This window comes from Mus pahari, chromosome 2, assembly GCF_900095145.1.
Source record: "Mus pahari chromosome 2, PAHARI_EIJ_v1.1, whole genome shotgun sequence".
Classification (NCBI taxonomy): Eukaryota; Metazoa; Chordata; class Mammalia; order Rodentia; family Muridae; genus Mus; species Mus pahari.
In genome coordinates, this window is record NC_034591.1 from 66,924,900 (window position 1) to 66,945,323 (window position 20,424).

The 20,424-nt window shown below is 46.1% G+C and overlaps 4 non-coding genes across 4 annotated transcripts; 2 read left to right on the top strand and 2 right to left on the bottom strand.

Moving 5' to 3' along the window:
- Window positions 1-958: 958 nt before the first annotated feature.
- Window positions 959-1,030, top strand: Trnac-gca. Its single transcript has one exon. It is a non-coding gene; the product is annotated as a tRNA-Cys (tRNA).
- A 7,340-nt stretch (window positions 1,031-8,370) lies between these two features.
- Trnac-gca lies at window positions 8,371-8,442 on the top strand. The gene has a single exon. It is a non-coding gene; the product is annotated as a tRNA-Cys (tRNA).
- A 3,370-nt stretch (window positions 8,443-11,812) lies between these two features.
- Window positions 11,813-11,884, bottom strand: Trnac-gca. Its single transcript has one exon. It is a non-coding gene; the product is annotated as a tRNA-Cys (tRNA).
- Window positions 11,885-14,181: 2,297 nt separating this feature from the next.
- Window positions 14,182-14,253, bottom strand: Trnac-gca. The gene has a single exon. It is a non-coding gene; the product is annotated as a tRNA-Cys (tRNA).
- Between the last annotated feature and the right edge of the window lie 6,171 nt (window positions 14,254-20,424).

Here is a 20,424-nt window from a genome sequence, read left to right on the forward strand (position 1 = left end):
GGCTCGAGACTCATCTGCAGACTTACTTTCAAATCTTTTCCTCAGAATATTTCTGTTTGACACATGAAGGGCTCTGCACATGGCACATAACAAAAGAAGGAGAGACAAGGAGTGAGGGCCATTGCCTGCCTCGGGGATTTGGTGCAGCGGTTCCTCATCACTAGGTATGATTTGCCTACTACTCAGGTGTGTTTATTTAGGCACGGTTTTAACCAGTTACGTTTTCCACATCTATACCATAGTGGTGTGGATGGGGGATAGAGTAAATCAGGATCTCCACATAGTTTGTGAGTCAGAATTGTCCTTAGAGGGACAATTTTTGTTTTTGTTTTTTAAAATGTGTCCCTTGGTCCCCTTCTCAGAGAGTCTAGTTTAACCCTTAGGTGTTGGTAGGAATTTTGCTTTTGTCCCCCCCCCCCGCTATATATAAATGGTCTGTTTTGCATCCAACACTTTGAGTCTGGCTTTTCTGGGTGGGTCTGAAAGATGTTCTAGCTGTAGACTTCCAGCATTTATTGCCCCTGCCTCAGCTGAAAATGAAGGTTACTTAGTTACTTTCTATTGCGTAACAAAACAGCTGTGAGCAGACATCTTAATCTACAGCCATGAGGCAGAGAGGGAGCACTAGGGATCGTCTGAGCCTTTTGAAACCTCAGAGGTAGGCACCAGTGACACACCGCTTTCAGCAAGGCTGAACCTCCGAATCCTTCCCAAATAATTCCTCCAACTGGGGACCAAGTATTTAAATATATAACCCATGTGGGCCGATCTCGTTCAAACTACCACAGAAGGGAAGTGGGTACTGGTCCTGAGAAGGTGGCAGTTAGATGTGCCAAGGTGGGCTCAGGCCTGGGCCTCATAGGAAGAAGCTGATGATGTTAAGAACTGGCAAGTGCATGTGTCAGTCAGGAAGTTGTCAAGCAGGTTTAGAATACTTATGAGACACAAGCAAGAAGGTGGGGGTATAGCTCAGGGGTAGAGCATTTGACTGCAGATCAAGAGGTCCCTGGTTCAAATCCAGGTGCCCCCTTGCCTGAATCTATTTTGGATGGCAGAGAGCAAAACTCCGGAGGTAGACATTAACAGTCAAATAAAGACTTTCATTGCCTTCCCTAGCCTTCCCAGTTTGGCCCACTGAACTGTGTTCCTGTGTGTTCTAATTCCTTCTCAGGTCTGGTCTGTGTCCTTACCTCTGTAGGAGCTACCAAAGGGCTGTGAGGCCATCTGGATTGCTGTGGCACGACTGCCCTTTAAGTTAGTAATCGTGGGGCTCGCTCACTATGGCAAGTACAGCCTAGAAATTGCCCTTCTTCTGGAAACCCTTCCTTATCCCCGCCCCATGAGCAGCTCGTCCCACCATCACCACGGGGTGTTTCTTACTCTTGGATTTCAGTGGACTCGGCTTAGCCTCACACCACACCTATGGAAATATTTTCGTCCATGGCTTTGTCCCCTATTTGTGCTAAAACTCTGAAGAACAAGAACGATGTTTTACTATTTCTATTTCTGCATCCTAGATGGTAGGGACCAGTGCCTGAGAGGCTCTGTGAGTGTGAGTGGATGAGTGACACGGATTAAGGAGCACCTCCTGAGGCTGTGGAGTTTCTAGGAGATGTAAGTGGTTCACTATGACCCAATCCAACAGCCCCTGTCCTGACTGCTGCATAGGGATTTGGAGGGAAAAATCACAGTAGGGCAACTTTCTAGATGAAACGCTGGTGCCCTCACAACACCCCAAGGCGGAGGGACCTCGGCAACTAGGTAAGGCTAGGTAAGGTTGAGGGGGAAGAACAGGCTGCCGTACAGAGCTTTCCAGTCCTCAGAGCCTGCAGAGAAGACAGCGGAGTGTAAGTACACAGTAGTCTGGGTGTGGTGTTATGGATGAACAGGTGATAATGAGAGACTGTACAAAAATGGGAGTGTAGCTCCTCGGTAGAGCATTTATTCACAGATCAACAGGTCTCTAGTTCAAGTTTAATACCCCCTATTTTTTTTTTCTCAATGTACAAGATATCTTGAGTCTGAGATATGCCCAGTGGGCCAGGGACTATTTCTTCATTGGTTTAGTATGGGTGGAGACAGGATCCTGCATCTTGTTAAGAAAGGCAATAGTGGCAGATGTGCTGAATAGGCGTGTTAGACATGGCTGTTCAGAGCAGACAGAACCGAGGGGGCATAAATAAGAGTGCTTTTGTGTCTATACAGAGGGATTTTAAGAAGCAGCTCACACAGCTGTATGGAGGACAAGTCTCATGTTTCAGAGCAACCCCATGACATGGAGACTAGGAAGAGGTGACATGAAAGCCAGTAGGCTGATCTCCTTCCCCAGAGACTTCAAGTCTTTCCTCCTACAGCATCAGCTGGTGCAGGTGACCTACCCGTCTCACAGACAGTAGTAGGATTTACTCAAAGTCTACCGATTAAAATATAGGTCACAACAAAACATGCTTTCTCAGACAACTCAGTTGTGCTGGGCCAAACATCTATGCATTGTGTCCTCTCCAAGAGGGCCATATAAAATTATCTAGAGCCACAAGTAATTGATGAAGTTCTTCCCACCATGTGCTCCTAAATCAGACTCTGAGTGCTGAGTAAGTCATACAGAGGTGGGTGGTTTTGGAATCATCCCAAAGGAGGCAGAGCTCAAGCAGTAACAAAGGCCGAGGCTGCGACAGGTATTTATTGAGTGGTCCAGTGACTTGTTGACCCCTGCTTCCCTTGAGTCCTGCAAACTCCATGAATCTAGGCCATCAGTTTTCTATGTCGAGGACAACGGTCACTTCTATGGTTTCACTTTCCTTGTTGAAAAAGCAATGGCTAAGAAAGTGTGGAACTTCAGTGTGGATTCATGAGAGCACTGGATCAAGTCTTAACCAAATCAAGGCTTTGTGTCATCTCTGTCAGTCAGGCCAGCCTCTCCTGTCTGGAAGCCAGCCCGATGGGTTAGGGACTTGCTCTGCAGCGGGAGATTGCCCTGACCCTCTCATTTGGAGACCACAGCCAGAGCTCAGAATAGACTTCTCCAGATGCATTCTTCTCGAACTTCTGTGAGCTGCAGACATTCCAAAACCATTTTAACCGGGTAATCAACAGCATCAAGTTATAGAGGGCATGTGTTGAGGGGCAGGTTTTACACATTTTATGAAGTTAGATGAGTACAAATTTAAATCAGTCTGATCAGTTTTTATGGCTACACCCAATTACCCTTATATTTAAAATGTCACATCTGAACAATTTAAAAATCTGTTGTTCAGATCTTCATCCACAGGTGATCAATTCAAATGTAGCTCAGGCATGAGGGTTTTCCTAGCATAGTGTAGAATGAATCCTTAGACTGTAAGGATGGGAAAGCCAGGGGATAGATTGTTGACTGTGACTTGCTCATCTAACCAACTGCAGTGACTCCCTTCAGACCCATACTTGAATAATTTTAAAGACTGGGCTCCTCAATTTCTGAAGGAAAAAAAAGAAGGAAGAGGAGGAGCATCAGGAGGAGGAGAAGGAGAAGGAGAAGGAGAAGGAGAAGGAGAAGGAGAAGGAGAAGGAGAAGGAGAAGGAGAAGAAGAAGAAGAAGAAGAAGAAGAAGAAGAAGAAGAAGAAGAAGAAGAAGAAGCAATATTCAGCCATGTGCTATAGCTTTTCAGATTTTCGCATCAGAATCCCCCAAAGCCTTTAGCTGTTTACCTGACAACTCTGTCCTGGAGATGTCTACATATTATTATTATTATTATTATTATTATTATTATTATTATTATTATTATTATTGGTTTTTTGAGACAGGGTTTCTCTGTGTAGCCCTGGCTGTCTTGGAACTCACTCTGTAGGGCAGGCTGGCCTTGAACTCAGAAATCTGCCTGCCTGGATATTTTCTTTATTTACATTTCAAATGTTTTTCCCTTTCCAGGTCTCCCCTTCAGAAACCCCCTATCCCATCCCTCCCACCCACTCACCCACCCCTGTCTTCCCACCCTGGCATTCTCCTACATTGGGGCATTGAACACCCTCAGGGCCAAGGGCCTTTCCTCCCACTGATGTCCAACAAGGCTATCCTCTGCTACATATGTGGCCAGTACTATGGGTACCTTTGGTTGGTGGTCCAGTCCCCGGGAACTCTGGGCAGTCTGGCCTGTTAACACTGTTGCTTCCTCCATGGGGTTGCAAACCCCCTCAACTTCTTCAGTCCTTTCTCCAACTCCTCCATCAGGGACCCCCAAGCTCAGTCCAGTGGTTGGCTGTGAGCTTCTGCCTCTGAATTTGTCAGGCTCTGGCAGAGCCTCTCAGGAGACAGCCGTATCAGGCTCCTGTCAGCAAGCACTTGTTGACACCCACAATAGCATCTGGATTTGGTGACTGTATATGGGATGGATCCCCAGGTGGGGCAGTCTCTGGATGGCCTTACCTTCGGTCTCTGCTCCACACTTGGTCTCCATATTTCCTCCTGTGAGTATTTTGTTCACCCTTCTAAAAAGCACTGAAGCATCTACATTTTGGTCTTCCTTCTTCTTAGGCTTCATATGTAGACCCCATCTCTTAAAGATTCTAAAAACAGTGCCACCAGCTGTCAACCAAGTATTCAAATAATGAGCTCATGGAGGATAATTAAGATTCCAACCATAACATTCAAGCCTTGGCTCCAGAGATTTGGGGCCATTGTATAATGCAAAGTGCCTTTTCCAAGTTCAAGACTCCTTAAAGTCTTAATGACTCTAATTCCATTCAAGAGTCCAAGTCTAGGTGCAGTCTCACACCTGTGAGTCTCCATGAAAAAAATAGCAGGTTTCTAATACACAGTTGCACAAAGTAAACACTGTAATCTCAAAAGAGGAAAGGACAGCAAGCCCACACTGCACAGGCCCACACTGCACAGGCCCACACTGCACAGGCCCACACTGCACAGGCCCACACTGCACAGGCCCACACTGCACAGGCCCACACTGCACACTGTAAACACCACGACTCCATAGCCAGCATCAGGGCACATGTTGGCAACATCTGAGCTACACTAGGCTCCAATAGGTTCCTCTTCCCAAGCATAGCCTTGATCTTTATAGCACCCATGGTCTCTCCTGGGCCAGCTCTGCTCTGTGGCTGCAGGCTTCCTTGGAAGCCATCCAGTGTTCCTGCCAACTCTAATATCCTGATGTCTCCATTGCAGCTCAGGCTTTATCTTCACAGCTTCACACAACAGCTTCTCAGGGATCTGACCATGCTAAATATTGTCTTGTCTCAAAGGCAAAATTCATCTTTCCTTAAAAGAATATGGATTCAAATTTCCATGACCCCATAACCCTTACCTTCTGCGTGCTTGAAAAAAATTAGAACCATGGATGACGTCAAGTTCTGCTGCTAGCGTGAGTGGCAGCTGGGCCCCTTGAGGACTGGAATCTTCTGAGTCTGGTCATCTGAACCAGGAAAGCTCATCCTCAGGCAGTGTCTTACCAGCAGGACACCACATTGGCTTTCTCTTTTCAAAGGAAAAATCTTTTATACCTTGAAAGCTGTGAGCAGCAGCGTCTTGTCTTGAAACCACCTTTCCTGTAGTTTCAGTACAAAGCATATGCTTTCTTCTTTACATAAAACTATTTTGTTTCTGCTAAGAGAAGTTTATGCATGCTTAGAATGTATTTTGATCATATCTACCCATCTCTAACTCCCCCAAGATCACCTCCAACACATCCCTTCCCCAACTTCATGCCCTCTTTTTTGTTTTTACAGTAACACATAGTCTAGACAGTGTTCTCTGGATGCAAATGGGTGTGTGATCATGTACTAGATGGGTAACCTATTGGTTACCACAGCAACAAAGAAAAGTGACTCTCCCCCATTTTCATAATTTCCATCAACTGCCAGATAAGGGTGGGGTCTTACAAGCCCCTTCTTGGTTCACACTGGGATTCTGGCTTGTGCAGGTACCCACAGCTGCCATGCACTCCTGAGTGCAGTGGCCATGCCATGCCCAGAAAACAGCATTTCACAGCTCTCTTCCCATTCTCCAGCTCTTCTGTCTGTCCTCTCTTCCACAATGCCCCCCGAGGCTTGGGGAGTATGGTGCTGAGGTAGTTGTACCACTTAGGGATGGGTACTCTAAATGCTTATTCTCAGCACTTTGGCCAGTTGTGAATATCTGCAGTAACTGCCACCCACTGCCGGGTGGAAAAAGCCAAAGGCCTTCTGCAACCAAAGTACAGACATAAGTATTTAGAAGGCAGCTTGACAGCATGACTCCATGGTAGGTTCTCCCCTAGAACCCATGACATCCTCAGCCAGGGGCTCTTGGGCAAGTTTTAAGTACCAGCATTCCGTCGTGGAGCAGGCACAGATCCAGCCAGGAAGTGGTTGGCTACCCCTACAGTCTGCCTTCTTCTTAGTGGTACTAACCTCCTTAACAACCATGGCTGCATTGTCTACTCTTGCTCTGAGACTAACTGTGCTCACACTCTGTGCCAAACTACCAGGGTTTTGTTGCTGGTATCTCATCTTCTACTTCCGGTTTAGCCCTAGTTCTCACAGTAAGTCTGGTTAGTAGCAGTTGGTATTCCCACAAACTGGATGCTACTCAGCCTTACTGTTTCCTCCATCAACTGAATTCATTCACTTTTTAATTTAAAATTTTACTTAAACTTTCAGGGCATGGTCAAAAAATAGATTAAATTCCTCATTAGAGGGTAATGCAAATGGTGAGAGGAGTCGTTTGCTCCCATGCGCAAGCTCCTGAGTAGGCCTCACTGTCTGCATTTCTATGGCTCAGTCCTGACTTAGGGCCTTTTAGCAGCTATGTCTCTCCAGGCTGCTCCCTGGCCTTGGTGACTGAAGGCTACAGATGGCTGGGCTTCTGAGGAGGGGAGCCTGCTCCCTGTTTTGGGGACAGGCTGATGAGTTTCTTCTGACTCAGGCCTGGAAGCTTTGCAGGGCATCTTTCCTGAAGTGGCAATACTGGTTACAAAGGAGCTGAGAGTGGTTTTAGAAGTGAAACACATTAATTAAACTTTATAGTAGCAGGTGGGTGTGTGGATCATGAGTAGAGCATTTGACTGCATATCAAGAGTTGTCTGGCTCAAATCCAGATGTCCCCTATTTGTGTCTAGATTTTCTCTTCTTTAAAAAAAAGTGTGAATGTCAAGTTCTCCTTTCTAATAGATATCATGATAAACATTGTGGCCTTTTCTAGATCATGATAAACATTGTAGCCTTTTCTAGATCATGGTAAACATTGTAGCCTTTTCTAGAATCAGCAAATGGTGGGCATAATTATAATGAGTTTTTGTTCATTACTTTTCTTCCTACTGTGCAAAATACAACTTAAGAAGGAAATATTTATTTGGGCCTATTATTTTGGTCCATCACACGGAGGAAGGCATGAGACTTGATGATAGCAGGAACATCAGGGGAAATCCAGAAGCAGGAAGCAGAAAGAGTGGACTTGGAGATGGGGGGCATACTCTAACCTTCAAGCCACCACCCAATGGCAGTGACTGCCAGTTAGGGCTTGGGTATCAAAAGTCTCACAACCTTCCAGAACAGTTCTACCATCTGAGGACCAAGTGTTGAAATCTATGATGCATCCACAGAACTCTGACATTCTGCTCCTGCCTCTCACAGGCTCGTGGTCAGATAATTATATAAAGAACATTCAGTCCAACTTCAAGAGTCCTCATAATCTTAACAGGTCCAACAAGTCCAAAGTCACTTCTGAGATCTAAGACAAACTCTTAGTTGTAAATCAAATGCAGGTTATGTAGTTCTGCCATACCACGGCACAGAGTAAACCTTCCTGTTCCTAAAGGAAGAAACAGGAGGACCGCACAGAAACACTGGACTGAAGGAGTATCAACACCGAGGAGGCCACCCATATTGTCATTCTGTGTCGGCTTGGCACAGGCACAGATCTTTCAGCATGTTTGGTCCTGCTATGGAGTCAGAGTTTTGCCAGAAGAGTCCTCAGTCCTATCTCAGGGGCCAGACAGCTTGTTCTTGAAGTCTCCTTACAGTCAAGGATGGTGATGTCCTCCTGAAAGGGACTAGTGGTCTGATGTAAAGCCTGAAACCTTTCTTGCCCAATACCTGCTCTGATGTTGAGTGGGTCGGAGGCCATAGGATGAGGGAAGAAGACTATGGAGGAGCAGATAAATTAAAAAAATCTTAAATTCTATTTACTGGTTCTATGTGGGGATCCCAGACAGTACTAAGGAAGAGAAATATCAGATCAGATAAAAGGAGGCTTTGGGAGAATCTCAAAGATAAAGGGAAACTTGCAGCCAAAATAAAGAAGTCTACCAGAGACTAAGCTCAGATGGGAGCCACAGTACTCAATAGTCTTAGAATAAAGGAGGCTACCTGGTTATTAGTGCTAATCCCAAAGTATGTCAGCAAGGGGGTATAGCTCAGGGGCAGAGCATTTGACTGCAGATCAAGAGGTCCCTGGTTCAAATCCAGGTGCCCCCTAATAATTGTGTCTTTTAGCCCCTGAGTCATCTATGCACCCCCTCAACATTCTAAGAGACAAGAGGTAGGTAAGGACAGCTCAGCAAGGAACAGACCCAGAGGACCTTGTACTATGTTTGTCCCTGTATTCCTCCCTGTCTTGAGACCTGAGCCAGACCTTGGTGGCCTATGTGATTATCCAGCAAGCAGAATCTCTTACAGAATGGCCAGCAACTCTCTTTCCTCCACCAGAGTCAAGACCACATATCATGAATAACCACATCCTGTGGGGCTTTTGAACATCAGGAGCTCTGTTATATGAATTTGAACATGACCTTGGAGTTTTGTAACCTCCAGGTACACCTTGTGGATAAGATGCATATTAAACGTGTGGCTTGAGGGGCCTAGGCATACACTCAGCAGCAGGGGTGGGGAGTTTTCTTAATTGAGAAACCCTTTGGGAACTGCATTTGGATCCTAAGGCAACCCAATCCCTGTTCTTCCAAGGGTGCTGACCTGGAAATGAAATGAGGCCTCCTGAGATTGGCTACCGGGCTTGGCAGCAGGGTCCCCATCGGGTCAGCCCAGGAAGACCAGTGCCAAGAATCTGGCCTTAGGATAAAGAAAAGAAAAATCTAGAAGATGGGTAAAGAGCACAATCCCAGTCACAGGTCTAAAAGGTGATAGTGGAGTGAATAGAGTCCGGGATGGGAGCAGCAGGAAGTCATGCCATGCCAGCAGGAGATGATGCCAAGCTGGTGCACGCCCCCTGCCGGACACAGGAAGAATATGCTCTAGGCAGGTCATAGGAGGTCTGTTCAGTGGAAGGGTCAGGAGGCAGCTGGTGCCAGGAAGGGGAGTGGTTTGCAAGAAGAGGATAGGCCACAATATGGGGCCTAAGCATCGATAAGCAGAACTAAGGATTTCCAGAAGAAACCCATAGAGATTAAATAGCACCAATGACAGAACTTGCTTGAAGTGAGCTGCATCTTGATGGAAGAGCATTTAACTACAGGGCATGCTCATACCAGTAGTAATACTATACTGGTCATACTGGAGGTTCATGATAGAAGTCCAAGGCAAGTTGTGCATGTGTGTATGTGCCTGCCTGCCTGTCTGTCTGTTGGTCTCCTTCAGGGTATAGTGACTAATACTAAGTAAACTAGGCCTTTAGGGCCATTTCATAGGAAGATTCAGCTCATCAAGCTTTAGAGATTTGAACAGCAGGTAGCCAGCAGGTTATATTGAGGTTCCAGGCTGGGTTGGTGGAGAGAGCCCAAACTGGGATTCATTCCCAGCCCTGTTTTTTAATAGGGTGAGTATGTTTCAACATGTTTCATAATCACGACCTTTTATGAAGTCTACACTATGGAGCATCAAACAAACTTGGAGGCTCCCAGTTCCCACTGGGATCATGGGAAGATCTAGTTAAAAATGAAACAAAAACCCCACCACCACCAAAGAAGTCCTTGCCCTACTCAGAGGCAGGAGCTATGAGATGGGGCCTGTAAATCTTTATTCCCATGCAAGCCTGCCCTCCGTCGTCAGCATCTCCCTAATTGGAAACTATGATGGATGGCCCAGTAGGACAGCCATGTATCACGGTCATCTGACAGTCTTCCGAGGAAACATCTTTGGTGTTCCTATGTCTGCAGCTGTGGGCTATCTCATTTAGAGAGCACAAGACAGCGGCAGAGTCCTTAGGTTGTCCTTGGACAGTGAGATGAGCTTTTAAGGACAGATCAAAACTTTCACTAAGACTACCGGAGGATCCTGCTATACCTCTTCTGGGCATATACCCAGAAGATCTTCCAACTGGTAATAAGGACACNTGCTCCACTATGTTCATAGCAGCCTTATTTATAATAGCCAGAAGCTGGAAAGAACCCAGATGTCCCTCAATAGAGGAATGGATACAGAAACTGTGGTACATTTACACAATGGAGTACTACTCAGCCATTAAAAACAATGAATTTATGAAATTCTTGGGCAAATGGATGTATTTGGAGGATATCATCCTTAGTGAGGTAACCCAATCACAAAAGAAGTCACTAGATATGTACTCACTGATAAGCGGATATTAGCCCAGAAACTTGGAATATCCAAGACACATTATGGAAAACAGAAGAAAATCAAGAAGGATGACCATTTGTGGATTCTTCATTCCTCCTTAGAATAAGGAACATAACTCTCATGAAAGGTTATAGGTACAGAGACAAAATTTAGAGCTAAGATGAAAGGATGGACTATCCAGAGAGTACCCCATTCGGGAGTCCATCCCATCATCAGCCACCAAACCTAGATACTAATGCTCATGCCAGCAAGATACTGCTGAAGGGACCCTGATATTGCGGCCTCTTGTGAGGCTATGCCAGTGCCTGGTAAACACCGAAATGGATGCTCACAGCCAGCTACTGGATGGAACACAGGGTCCCCAATGGAGGAACTAGAGAAAGTACCCAAGTACCTGAAGGGGGCTGCAACCCTGTAGGTGGAACAACAACAGGAACTAACCAGTACCCCCGGGGTTTGTGTTTCTACCTGCACATGTAGCAGAAGATGACCTAATCGGCCATCAGTGGGAATAGAGGCTCCTTGGTCTTCCAAACTCTATATGACCTAGCACAAGGCAAGGCCTGGGCCAAGTAGTGGGAGTGGGTGGGTAGGGGAACAGAGGTGGGGGGAGGGGTATGGGAAACTTTCGGGATAGCATTTGAAATGTAAATAAAGAAAATAATAATAATAAAAAACTTTCACTAAGGTTTTCTTGTTTCTAGTTATTGATCTGGGGGTGTGACCCAGGTTTTCTTTTCTTGCCCATGATTCTTAACCTGCTAGCATGCAGGGCAGAGGGAAAGAGACCAACAAGTTCAGGTCGATGCTGTAAGAACCCCTAGGTGACTTCCATCACTACCTCACCCTGGGCGTTTGTCCTAGAGACCCTCCTAGAATCCCCTTCCCAGATCTGGGAAGGGGAAGGCATAAGTGCGTGTGGCCAGTAATCTGCAGCAACCCAGGGAAGGAGCTCCAGACTTGGGATACAGACCCAAGGTCCAGGGCCTCTGACCTACAGCCTGGCAGAGTGGAATCAGAAACCCGGGAGCCACGCCATCGCAAGGGTCATGATGCTCCATCCCAGGAGGCAGGAGAAAAGAGGATCAGCTTCATCTGTGGATCACCAGCATCTCTCTGGGAGCTTTTCAACAACCCCAGAGTAAAACCTGAGGGCGAGCAGAAGCAAGGATTCATGTCTTACAACCTCTAACAGGTGCATTATGTCACCTGAGTGATATCAGGCCTGTGCGTCTGCTGTGGATTAGAGTTTGATGTGCTTCTTCGTTCTTTTCCAGGGCTCCTGATCTACCAGGGAAACGATCCAGTGACAAAAAGTAGGGGGCACCTGGATTTGAACCAGGGACCTCTTGATCTGCAGTCAAATGCTCTACCCCTGAGCTATACCCCCATTTGTATAAAGCTTATTAGTATTTTTTTTAACCATGGAACTGCACCTAGCCTGCCTATGGGTTTATATTCCACTGCGGTCTCCCTATTTTCTAGAAACTAGCAATCATTCTTCACTACAGCCTGCCTTCCCTTTTCTTCAACTTTAACCTGTCCTACTCAGAGCCCCATCTCTCAGAGTGTGGTGAGGGCACCAGCCTTACCTCATTGTAAGAGTCCTTAAGGTCAAGTAACCTGACACTGAGCACAGAAGAGCCACACTCCAAGGCGTTGGGAAGGTGTTCCTATTTCACTTGGTCGTTCACTCACTCAGCAAGCGTGGAGCTTGTCACGTGTCAGTCCCTGCCCATGCTGTGGACTCAGGGATGAGGAAGACATCTCTTTATCTCAGGACAGTTTCCAGGTGAATGACTGAGGAAGTCAGTCTTCAGACTGATGAGGCTATTCAGGTAGAAGACTTACCTCATGATTGGCTGACAGAAAGATCCTGAAGAGCTATTGATGTGATTAATATCTAAGTTGTCCCAATGCTCTCATAGATCCATAATGCCATTTCTCAAGTTCATTTCTTTCTTAACCACTGACCTATTTTCAGCAAGAAAACCAGGGAGACGCTAGATGCCATTGACACAGAAGCCAGGTAACTGAGGATCAGTCTTTGCTCTGTCTTCTGTCTTTTGCAGTAACTGGAGGCCAACAAGCATAACATTTCAGCCAGAAAGGGCTCCGTGTTTTACCCTTCATGAGGACCAGGGCATGCAATGTGACATTCGAGTATATATGTGCTAAATCAGCAGGCACTGGTGGTGCTCTCCAGAAACTGCAGTTGTCTAGGGGAACTGAGGGTGAGTGTCACTCACTTTGTTCTGGGATATCTGGGAGTCTCCATTCAATCCCTAGAGCCTACTGGATTGTGGTGGTTTGAATGTGAATGCCTCCCATAGGCTTATGTTTGAATGTTTCGTCCCTAGCTAGTGGAACTGTTTGGGAAGGATTTGGAGGCAGGGCCTTAGTAGAGTAAATGGGCCCTTGTTGGGGAGGTATGTCAATGAGCTTTGGTTTAAAAAGCTTACACCAGGCACAGCCACCCCGACCTGTGCACCCTGCTTTCAACCCTCAGATCGATTTGAGCTTCTAAACTACCGCTCCAGTGTTGTGCCTGTCACTATGCTCCCCATGGATTCACCATCTCTGATACTGTAAGCAAGCCCTCAATTAAATGCTTCTTTTTACAAGTTGCTACATCATGGTGTCTCTTCATAGCAATAGAACAGAAACTAACATCTTTGGGTCCAGTGAGGCCAGATGACCAGCTTCGCTTTATGTATTTTCCTGAGAATCTTTCTTGTTACCAAACTTGATTCTAGCAGCAGTACTTTGTTTAAATAAAAACCTGTGGATAAATAACATGGAAGGCCATCATTGGAAGGATGACAAAGACCTCAAGATGATGCAGGAAAAGAAACAGGACCTAAGGAAACATGGGACCAGGACTTCAGCCAGCCTTATTTGCCCATCAGAATGATACAGTGAACACTGGCCTCAGGATCTAGCCTGGTGCTTGGGTCAGCCAACTCCAGGATGTTTCCAAATCTCTCTCTCTCTCTCTCTCTCTCTCTCTCTCTCTCTCTCTCTCTCTCTCTCTCTCTCTCTCTCTCTCTCTGTAACTTACTCAACATTCACAACCTTATTTCGAGGTACATCACTGATAAGCTTGGGCACTATCTGCTGTGCTGAATAATTCATGCTGCCAGTTGGTGAGGCTGTAATACACCAGATGGTGTTGTGAAGACACTTTTTGTTGATACTCAAATTTTAGTTGGAAGACTTTAAGCAGAGTCCATTAGCCCCTGCAAAGCAGGTGGGCCTTCTGAATCGGGTAAAGAAAGGCCTGGGAAGGAAGAGTCACGTCCCCAAAGGATCTGACCTCACACATTCCTCAGATTCTGGCTACCATGTTGCCTCTTTCAAGTCTTTATCCTATATTTTGCCCTGCAGAAATCAGACTTTTCTACCCCACAACTGTGCAAGTATTTCTTAGAATTTCTCTGTGTGAGCATACACTGCTCACAATTTACACACACTGTCTGTCAATTCTGTTTTCTCTATGCAGTCATGATCAATGTGCCCAGTTCAAACATCTGTCACTGTTGTCTTCCTTAACTAGAGGCAAGCCCTGCCTCCACCAGAACTGAATCAATGAAAACTAGCCTCAGACCTGCAAGAATGACTAAGTTTCAAAAGACTGGGCTCTCCTGAAGGACATACAACCTATTCAGTGTTCATGGAGAGAAAAGAAGGGGGCACCCGGATTTGAACCAGGGACCTCTTGATCTGCAGTCAAATGCTCTACCCCTGAGCTATACCCCCACCTGCTTGTAGATGTCTAATAAACATTCTAAACCTTCATGGCCACTCCCTGACTCACCATCTGGCATGCAGACTTGCCAGTCTTCTGTCATCATCTGCTTGCTCCTAGGATGCCCAGCCCTGGGCTGCCTTTGTCCACCTCACTGCCACTTCCTCCTGGCAATCATCATCTTGCCCTAGTTCCCAGTTGAGACGGGCATTAAATCCCGGAGGTCTGTGTTTGAGTATCTTTCAGTCTCACCTACAAGATTCAGATGTAGAGGTCTGAATGCTCAACTGAAATCTGGAGATAAATGGGGGCAGGGCTAGAGAAAATCATATCTTAGCTCCTACCTAAGAACTAAACCAGACTCTCTGGGAAGGGACCAGAGGATGACCTGTATCTTGGACAAACTCTGTGGATGACTCTGACTCACTGACAGTTTGTAACTTGTGATTTAATCTGCTTCCTTCTGTTGTGTACATGTAGTGTCTCACTCTGGCCTCACACATCCTTAGGGATTTGCAGTCTATGTCTGTTCTTGAGTCTCTAATGTACTATACATCTCATTCTTACACTATAAAAATTAATCAACCAATTCCAGCTGATTAGACATGTGTGGTGATTTGAATGAGATTGGTCCCCTCAGGCTCATATATTCACATGCTTAGCCCACAGCTGATGAGCTGTTTGGAAGGACTAGGAGGTGTGGCCTTGGAGAAGGTGTGGCACTGGAGATGGACTTTGAGGTTTTGAAAACCCACATCAGGTTCAGTCTCTCTGTCTCTGTCTGTCTGTCTGTCTGTCTGTCTGTCTGTCTGTCTGCCCATCTGTCTGTCTGTCTGTCTGCCTGCCTATCTATCTGTCTATCTATCTGTCTGTCTCTCTTTCTGGCAATCAGGATGCAGTCTCAGTTACTTCTCTTAGGACCATGACTGCCATTATGATAATGGACTAACCAACCCTCTGAAATTGTAAGCCAGCCCCCAATTAAATACTTGCTTTTGTAAGAGTCGCCTTGGATGTGGTGTCTCTTCACAGCAATAGAACAGTGACTGGTAGAACATGCTATTTCCAACCATGAGTTTGCTAACCCATGCCCCGTGGACCCTTCTATATCTGAGAATTTCACTTATACCATGCATATATATTCTGAATTCTTTGGATCAACTAAAATCCCCTCTTCCCCCAATCAGTCCCCAATGCACCTAATTTGGGTGCCAGGTACGGGAATCATGGCTGAGGTAGCTAGTGCTTCCACAATAGCCACCTGAAGTTCAGCGTCATCAACACCCTGCATTATTCTCATGCTTACAGCTCAGCACTGCGCATACCCATAAGCTTGTGTAGACTGGTATTAGAAATTTCTGCTTCAAGACTTGAGTCTTCCTCTGTTTGGTTTAACTCTGTTATCTGCTTCTTGTATGTTCATTCTAGGATCCCTCTGGACAAAGATGAACTGAATGAGAAATGTCACCCACAGTGACATTTGAACAGGTGGTCTCCACTTGGTTTCACTGTTTGGGAAGAGTGAGGTAATGCAGCAGCTTGGGGGATCCTTTAGTAGCCTCACCCCGTTTCTGTCTGCTCTGTGCTTGTGGTTGATGATGTGAACTCTCAGCTTCCTGCTCCAGCTGCCATGCCAGCCAGGGATCCTGGAATGAACATACACAAAGCAGACCCATGACCAGATCACAGAGCTAAACAGCCATGTTTCCCTATCACGATGGACTCTGCCTCTAACACCATAAACCGAATAAACCCTTTCCCATAAGTTGTTTTTGGTCATGGTATTTTATCACAGAAAAAGAAAAATAACTGAGACACTTGGTGAACAAGGGAGATTATACAGAGCTCTTGATGTGGTTAAGACCTAAGTACCCCAGTGCTCTCATCAATCCAATCCACTCCTGAGTCTGCATTCTTTCTTAGCTGTTCACCTGTTTTAAGCAAGGAAATCATGGAAGACAAAGACTCTCCTGGTGTGGAGGCCTGGTGATCCTGGCACCAGATTTTTCTCTCCTTTTCAGATGTTACACTAATTCAGGCACCTTGGGTCAATGAAAATACAGGGACAGTGGTTAGCAGGAATGTGAGGAAGTCAAGGCACAGCAGAGAAGCATGAGAACCCTTCCAGGTTCGTGAAATGCCAGGCCCCGAGAGAAGCCACAGGCCAGGAATTTAATCTGCAAAATTAAGAAACCACTAGAACATCACAATGAATATTGGCCTCAGCTCTAGCCCTCTGGTGTTGTTGGACCTCTGTCACTTCCAGGATGATTCTTACCTCTCTGTGTGACTTGCCCAGCATCCATAGGCCTACTCAAGAGCATTGCACTGGCCAAGGTTAAGATGATGCCTTTTGCTGGGTGATGGTGGCACATACTTTTAATCCAAGCACTTGGGAGGCAGAGGTAGATAGGGCTCTGAGTTTGAGACCAGCCTGGTCTATAGAGGGAGTTCTAGGACAGTCAGCACTATAGAGAAACCATGTCTCAAAAAACAAACCAACAAATGAACAAATGAAAAAGATGATAGCTTTTGTGCTAGATAAGTGTGTGAGACCATGGAGAGGCTATAGTGCTAAATATCTTACACACTCATGTTAGCCATGAAGGCCCATTTTGGTTGTGAGCCATATTTCAATCAGCAGACTGTGGGTAAAGCCACACACCCTCCATAATGGGAATAAACCATTTCTAAACCCAGGAGGAAAGACTCATGTCTCGGGGTAAAGGGATTTGGCTTAGATTAACATGAAACCATCTGCTGAGTCACCTCTCCCTGTGTCCACCCTGCAGACGTCAAAATTAAGTAGTTTGATACAAGGCTGAAGAAATTGCTCAGTGGTTAAGAGCGTTAGTTGCTCTTGCAGAGGATATAGGTTCAGCTCCTAGCACCCGTACAGCAGCTGACAATGTCCTGGAACTCAGTTTCAGGGGATCCATTGCCCACTTCTACTCTCTGTGGTCGCTGCACAAATGTGGTGTACAGATATGCATGTAGGCAAACACACACAGAGAAGGTAAAAGTAAATGAATCTTTAAAGAAAAAAGGAAATGGCCACTCCTTAAAGTCTCTATAGACACACGGGCTCACAAGTCACACCTACACCCACACAGCTGCCACTGTTCCTTTCCTTAGTCAGACGCAGGGCTCTGTCTCCACCAGGACTGAGCCAACACAGAGCTGTCCCCTGGCCTTGCAGACAGAACCCAGGCTATACATAGAAGAAGGTAGCTTTCTAGTAAAAGCCTGACCTTCCACTCCTCTCTGTCTTAGAGGGTGGGTCAGTGTAGGAAAAACAGCATTGTGACCATTGAGGGAAAAGGGTGGGGCACCTGATTTGAATCAGGGTCCTGTTGATCTGTAGTCAAATGCTCTACTTCTTAGCTATGCCTCCCACTTAGGTAGAGCCACTCACTAGAACCTTCCATCCATGACACCATATCAGAACTAGTTGTACACTTACACTTCAAGATCTCAGAATGCTCTAGGCACTGGCAAGCTCTCTGTATTGCAGTCTGTCCTCCTTTGATCCCCTCAAAGCCCTTCTGTCTTGAGGTGTGGTGAGGAACATGTGCCCAACAGTGGCATTTCCTCTCTATCTACACTTGGTGGTTGGAACACGAGCTGCTGGTTTGGGGCCTTCTATGAATAACACATGCAGCCCAACACATGACTCCATCATTCATTCACTCAACAAACACTCATGGGAATTGTTAGGTACTTGTCCCTGTCATCCATGTCGAGTACAGAGAGACAAGTAAGATATTGTTCTTGTTATTCAGAGAGGCTTAGTTCAAACAAGAGACTAGTCCATGAACCAAGTATATCTGCAGAAGCGGCAGGAGCCTATGCAGAGGCCACTAGGAGAGAAGAGTATGGAAAGCATCTTGGGAATCCAGCAAGGCTTCAAAGAAATGATAAGGGAGACTGGAAAGGGGAGGAGCTGCCTCCTCTACCTGAGAGCCTCCCATGGGATGGATTTCCTGCAGTAAATGGGTCTCAAGGTCACAGTCCTTGCCACAGTTTGAGCGACTTCAACCTGGATGTACCTCATAGCCAATGGTCTGTTGGCCCCTTTCAGAGATGAGATTACAGTCTTGGCCTGAGCAGAACCCAAAGCACAAGAGAAACATACTCCAGTCCCTACTTAGGGCACAGTCTAAACCTCTATAGACAACCCTGCGTGTCACAATCCTGGCATGTACACTTGCCAGTGTTTTACCACCATCACTTCCTTTTATGAGATCCATGCCTGAGTCACCTCTGCATGCCTATCTGTGGCCTCCTCTTGATCCTTCTGTCCATAGTTTCTGAACAGGAGGATAAACTCCTGGAGATTTATATTTGCAATATTCTTAGACTCACCATGGATCAGGATCAAAGAGTTTGTTTGCATTCATTGTGGCAGAGGTGGGTAGGGCTGAGTAAAAACTAACAGTCTTGGTCTCTACCTGTGAACTCTAAATCAGAGCGTGTGACCAAAAAAGCTCAGTGGATGACTCTGACTTCTGGACAGTTTAGGGACATAGACTTGTCTGCTCCTTTCCATGATCTAGATGTGGAGGAAAAGCGATGAAGGTTAAAATCCTGTCCTAACAAAGCCCACTTGACTCACAAGCAGTGCCCATTTTCATGACAAAGGGCCGCTGTACTGACTACCCAGGAAAAGAAAATAAATGACTGTTACCTCCCTTCTGCCCCTTGTACTTCCCATTTTCAGAATCCTTCAATAGGTCACACAGAGTAAATACCCTGAAGAAAGGATCCAACCCTCGGGGACACAATGGAGTGGGAGTCAGAGAGGCCCTTGGCCCCAGGAGCACCGCACAAGATGGCAGTGGACAATGTGTGGTAAGTACGCAAGAAAGGGTCGGCAGGTGACAGAGCCTTGAACCATGAATGGCTTCATATGCAGACAACTGTATTATGCCTTTAGACCTAAGATGACTTTCCTATTAGCCACACGATCTGCATTAGGTCGTGTGTAGTTAATTACCCAAGGATAATGCATGCACTGCAATTTCTCCTCATTTGCAGTGTATCAGTGGGAAGGGCCTGATCCCTTCAGCCATATTGACATCTGACCTTTAACTTATCCTCTCCATTCCCACACACTTAGCTAAAGACTTTCAGACATCATCATGCCCAACACCCTGCTGTGGCACCTCAGTGCTCAGAGCTGGAGTCTTGTCTAACACCTGGTTATATGGTTCCCTCTCCACCCCACTCTTGCCTACTGCTACTCCCATATTCTTTGGGATTTGTCTTCTATTTGTAACTTTCAGATTTTCTTCAAAATTTCTTATTTTCTAGTTCTAGGTTTGAAAGTCAGGCACTTTACCAGAGAGGTTTCCACCCCAGGCTGGCCCCAACCATTAGCTTAACAGAGTTGGAAGGTAAGGGCCAGGCCAACTGGCTGGCTCATTGTATACCCAGCCTGCAGACCTCAGAATACACTGAAGTGGGCCCTTCCCTTGGGAAATCTTCTTTTTGATCGCCACCCTGAAAGTGATCTACCAGTTCAAAAGACCATGGATCCCAAGGGTGCAGGAAAGGACCATTGTCCAGAGGGTAAGGGCCTGTGGAGGCCAAGAGTTGTGGGGAGGATATAAGGGAAGCTAAAATTCAGAACTACCTGTGATTTTCAAGAGATGACAGGGAAGTGAGTTTTCTTCTTGAAATTATAACATTATAATTTGGATTAGCTGGAAAAATGTGGTTCTGGTAGAAATCCTGTCTGCTCCCAACCTCTCAGCTGAAACTTGAAAGCTCAGCATGTAAAGGGTTAAGCCACCTCTGCATCTGTATCATTCACTTGGCAGTTATGAGTCGGGGCACCCTTGTGGGTGGAAGGGATGTGGGAACAAAGGGATAGAGTTGCCCTCTATCTTCTCCAGCTTCTGACCTTCTCTGAGAGTCATTTCTGCTCTTACTGTTGACATCCTCAAAATGTGTCACATGCAAGAGACAAAAAGAGACAAATGAAGAACCATAAAAGAACTACACCCTCAAGAAAGTGAGACAGAGCTAAACAGGCCCGGGGGGCTAGAGTGGAGAGCACACAGGTGGTAGGACCATGGGGAGGAAGGATGGTCAACCTGACCACGACACAGCTACTGCTCCTACTTACCTCAGAGAGGGCACGAGGACCAAAGAAATGATTCCCTCAGACAGGGTTACTT